Raw genomic sequence first — 5,963 nt, 5'->3', positions numbered from 1 at the left:
CCAAACCATCCCTATGGGTCATCCCAGTGCACCAGCCCCAAGCATCCAGTATCGTGCATCGAACCTGGACTGGTGACTCCAGTATGGTATTATACGTGTTTCAATGCCATTCTCCCAAATCATCCCATCCTCTCCCTCTCCCACAGATTCCAAAAGACTGTTCTATACGTTCAGATTTTATGAAGTAAATTCATAAGCATCCTTCTATTTTTCAATGAGAGGGCAGCTAAAGTACAGTAAATATTTATTCATACCCACACACTTTCGCCACCTGATGTGAAGAACTGACTCATTGGAAAAGTCCCTGATGCTGGGAAAGATTGAACACCAGAGGAGAAGGGGATGACAGATGATGAGGTGGTTGGATGCCATCATGGGCTCGATGGACATGAGTTTGAGTAAGCTCCGGGAGTTGGTGATGGACAGCGAAGCCTGGTGTGCTGCAGTCCATGGGGTCACAAAGAGATAGACACGACTGAGCAACTAACATATACATATGAACTGACATATACATATGAGAGAATACATCTGGATTTTTAAATTACATTCATAAGCATTCTTCACGAAAGGGCAGCATAAACACCGTAAATATTTATTCATACATACATATACATATGAGAGAATACATCTGGATTTTATGTTACATTCATTAGCATTCTTCTATTTCTCCATGAGAGGGCAGCATAAGCACAACAAATATTGATTCATACACATATATACTCTGCAGAGTCCCTTGATCTGCAAGGAAATCAAACCAGTCAATCCTAAGAGAAATCAGTCCTGAATATACATTGGAAGGATTGATGCTGAAGCTGAAAATCCAATGCTTTGGCCACCTGATGCAAAGAACTGACTAGTTCTTTGATTGAATGCAAACTAGTGCAGCCACTCCAGAGAACAGTATAGAGACTCCTAAAAAAACTGGAAATAGAATTGCCATACGACATAAACACTGAGGAAACTAGAATTGAAACAGACATGTGTACCTCATTGTTAATCGAAGCACTGTTTACAATAGTCAGGACATGGAAGCAACCTAGATGTCCTTTGGCAGACAAATGGATAAGAAAGCTAGGTAAATATACACAATAAAATATTACTCAGCAATTAAAAAGAATGCATTTGAATTAGTTCTAATGAGGTAGATGAAACTGGAGCCTATTTTACAGAGTGAAGTAAGTCAGAAAGAAAAACACCAATAGAGTATATTAATGCATATATATGGGAAAGATGGTAACGATGACCATATATGCGAGACAGCAAAACGGACACATAGAAACAGACTTTTGGACTCTGTGGGAGAAGGCCAGGGTGAGATGACTTGAGAGACTAGCACTGAAACATGCATATTATGATATGTGAAATAGATCACCCATCCAACTTTGATTCATGACATAGGGCACACAAAGCTGGTGCACTGGGAAAACCCTGAGGGATGGGATGGGGAGAGAAGTGGTCGGGGTTTCAGGATGGGGAAGACATGTACACCCATGGCTGATTCAACTCAATATATGTGGTGGGCAAAACCCACCACAATGCTGCAAAGTAAGTAGCCTCCAATTAAAACAAATACATTAATTTAAAAGAAAAAGACCCATGTACATGCCGTCTACAAGAAACCCACTTCAGACCTAAAGACACATATAGACTGAAAGTGACCGGATGGAAAAATATATGCCATGCAAATGGGAATCAAAATAAAGATGGAATAGCAATCCTCTTATCATACCTTAAACTAAAGATTACAATAGTTAAAGGACACTACATAGTGATGAAGGGATCAATACAAGATGAAGACATAGCAGTTGTAAACATCTATGCCCCCAACACACGAGCACCTCAATACATAAGACAAACACTAACAGACATTAAAAGAGAAAGTGACAGTAAAACAATCATAGTCGACTTTAACACCCCACTCACACCAATGGACAGGTCATCAAAACAGAAAATTAATACAGAAACACATCTCTTAAATGACACATGAGATGAGATGAATCTCATTGGTATCTTGAGGACATGCCATCCAAATGGAGAAGAATACACCTTCTTCTCAAGTGCACATGGAACATTCTCCAGGATAGACCACATCTTGGGTCCCAAATCAAACCTCAGTAAAATTAACAAAATTGAACTTGTATCAAGCATCTTCTCTGACCACAACACTATGAGACTAGATATCAAGTAGTAGGAAAAAAAAAAACTGTAAGACACACAAACACGTGGAGATTAAACAACATGTTTCTAAATAACCAACAGGTTACTGAAGAAATAAAAATGGAAATCGAAAACTTTCTAGGAAAAAATGACAATGAAAACACGACAACTCAAAACCTATGGGATGCAGGAAAAGCAGTTCTAAGAGGGAAGTTTGTAGCAATACGACCCTAACTCAAGAAACAAGAAAAGCATCGAATAGACAACCTCAATTGACTCCTAAAACAACCGATAAAGAAGAACAACAAAAAAATAGCCAAAATTAGTACGTGGAAAGAAATCATAAAGATCTGAACAGAAATAAATGAAAAATAAATGAAAGAAACAATAGCAAAGATTAATAAACTAAAAGCTGGTTCTTTGAGAAGATAAACAAAATTGATAAACCTTTAGCCAGACTCATCAAGAACAATAGAGAGATGAATCAAATCAACAAACTTAGGAATGAAAAAGGAGAGGTTACAACAGAAAATGCAGAAATACGAAGGATTATAAGAGACTATTATGAACAACTCTATGGCAATAAAATGGATAACCTGGAAGAAATGGACAGATGTTTAGAAAAACTCAATCTTCCAAGACTGAACCAGGAAGAAATAGAAATTATGAACAACCCAATTACAAGCTCCAAATCGAAGCTGTGATTGAAAAATTCCCCAAAGCCAAAAGCCCAGGACCAGGTGGCTTCACAGGTGAATTCTATCAAACATTCAGAGATTAGCAAATGCCTATCCTTCTAAAACTCTTTCAAAAAACTGCAGAGGAAGGAACACTTCCAAACTCATTCTGCAAAGCTACCATCACCCTGATACGAAAACCAGACAAAGACAAGACCAAATAAGAAAACTACAGATCAATATCATTGATGAACATGGATGCAAAAATCCTCAGCAAAATTTTAGCAAACAGAATTCCACAACACATCAAAAACCACGATCAAGTTGGGTTTATTCCAGGGATGCAAGGATTCTTCAATATTTGCAAATCAATCAATGTGACAGACCATATTAACCAGAGGAAAGCTAAAAATCATATGATAACCTAAATAGATGCAGAAAAAGCCATTAAATTTAAATTTTTAAATTAAAAATAAAGTTTAAAAAGAAATAAACTAAAAAAAGTTTAAAAAGTTGAAATAACTCAAATGTCCATCAACTGGTGATCAAATAAATAAAACATGCAATGCAAAATTATTTGGCCATCAAATGAATGGAGTTCTTATACAAGCTATTCAATGCTAGCGCTCTGAAATGATTATGTTAATTAAAAGAAGCTAGGAACAAAAGGCTGTGTATTGCATTATACTGTTCATGTGAATGCATATGTCCCAGATTAGGTAATGCTCTAAAGACCGAAAACAGAGGAGTGAATGAAAGGGCCCAGATGAAGGGGCAAATGGAAAGTGTCTGCCAACTGGAGAGTGTTTCCCATTGAAGTGATGAAAATATTCTAGAATGAGGCTGTGGTTATGGTTATTCAACCTATGAATAAGTTACAAATCAATGAATTATACAGCTTAACTTGTAAATCCATGGTACAGGTACAACATGTCAATAAATAAAATGCTTTAAAAAAAAAAAACCTACTGAAATTAACTTCCATGTCCAGGAATATTATCCTTCAAAAGCAAAGAAGAAGGAGATATTCTCATATCAACAAAAAATTGGGGAATTCATTCTCAGCAGATACCTTGTCTGTAAGAAATGTTAAAAGAAGTTATTGACACAGGATAAGATGATATTGAAGAGAAACTATGAGTTAAGAAAGACTGTTATGTTGAAGTTTGACAGAAAACACCAAAATTCTGGAAAGCAATCATCCTTCAATGAAAAGTTAATTGAAAAAATAAAGGAAGACAAATTGAAATGAAGGGTTTTTTTCTTATTATTAATTGGTAAAAGATAAATGCTTGTTTGGGCTTCTCCATCTTTGCTTTTCGCCAATTATGAGTCTTCATAATTAAAGTGGGTTTCATGTATGCATGATCTATTTTCACTCAGTGGTAAAAAATCCACCTGCAATGCAGGAGCCGTAGCAGGTGCGAATTCCATCTCTGGGTCAGGAAGATCCCCTGAAGGACAGCATGGCAACCCACTCCAGTATTCTTGCCTGGAGAATCCCCGTGAACAGAAGAGACTGGTGGGCTTACAGTCCATGGGGTGGCAAAGAGTTGGGACACGACTGTGCAAGGCAACAACAGCAGACGTATGCCTAACAGAGACTCTGAAGATACTAAAAATAGATGAGAAAATTCTCAGCCTAAACAAAGGAAAACAAACAAACAAAAAAACCTAGATCGTAGAGCTGAATTATGAAAGGTTTTAGGCAATAAAATGTCTCCCAACAGTAGTGTAAACAGTGTGTTCCACACAGGAGAGAGGAGTAATTTTTAATACTCACTTAATAGAAAAACATTCTAGTTACATTCATAAATTAGAGGAAATGAAAATGTTCAGAAAACAAACATAGTATAAAATCTACTGATTGTTTTATGTCTAATTAAGACTGTAAAACTGTAAGGGAATTTTTAAGAAAAAAAATCTGTGAAAGTTTAAGCAGCCCCCAGTGAAAAGAGTTGGACACGACTAAGCGACTGAACTGAACTGAAGCAGCCCCAATGAACGTAATTTTATTTTCTTTTTTCCCATAGTCTCAAAATAATTGACAATTAAAGAATTTCACATTAAAACATATTTTTCAATTTCAGCAGGATATTTCATATTCAAACATAAGATTTTTCATAATAAAAAAGTTTGTACCTTGCAGTGAGTATTTTGTTTCACTGATTTAGACATAAATAAAATCACATTGTGTGTCTTTGCCTTGACCATCTTTGTGGCATCACTGTGCATTTAGAATCAACTGTTTGAATGTGTGGACTGTGAAGTTCTCGGGTCATATACTGTTGAAGCCTAGCTTGAAGGATTTTGAGCATTACCTTCCTAGCATGTGAAATGAGTGCAGTTGTGCAGTAGTTTGAACATTGCCTGGCATTGTCCTTCTTTGCGATTGAAATGAAAACTGACCTTTTCCAGTCCTGTGGCCACTGCCAAGTTTTCCAGACTGGCTGGCGTATTGAGTGCAGCACTTTAACAGTACCACCGTTTGGGATTTGAAAGCGTTCAGCTACAATTTAATCACCTCCACTAGCTTTGCTCCTACTGCTGCTTCCTAAGGCCCATGTGTCTGCACTACAGGATATCTGGCTCTAGGTGAGTGATCACACCATCGTGGTTATCCAGGTTATTAAGATTTTTTTAACAGTTCTTCTGTGTATTCTTGCTACCTCTTCTTAATCTCTTCTGCTTTAGTTAGGCCCATAACGTTTCTGTCTTTTATTGTGCCTGTCTTTGCATGAAGTGTTCCCCTGGCATTTCTCATTTTCTTGAAGAGATCTCTAGTCTTTCTCACTGTATTGTTTTCCTCTGTTTCTTTGCTTTTTTCAAATCCCTTGTGAGTATACACTGGAAGTGACAAATAGATTCAAGGGTTAGATCTGGCACACAGAGTACCAGAAGACCTATGGATGGAGGTTCCTAACATTGTACAGGAGGTGGTGATCAAAACCATCCACGAGAAAAAGAAATGCAAAAAGGCAAAGTGGGTGTCTGAGGAGGCCTCACAAATAGATGAGAAGAGAAGAGAAAGGCAAAGGAGACACACAAAGATATAGCCACCTGAAGGCAGAGTCCCAAAGACTAGCAAGGAGAGATAAGAAGGCCTTAAGTGAGCCACCAGGGAAGCCC

This window comes from Bos javanicus, chromosome X, assembly GCF_032452875.1.
Source record: "Bos javanicus breed banteng chromosome X, ARS-OSU_banteng_1.0, whole genome shotgun sequence".
NCBI classification, from domain to species: Eukaryota; Metazoa; Chordata; class Mammalia; order Artiodactyla; family Bovidae; genus Bos; species Bos javanicus.
This window is presented reverse-complemented; position numbering follows the sequence as displayed.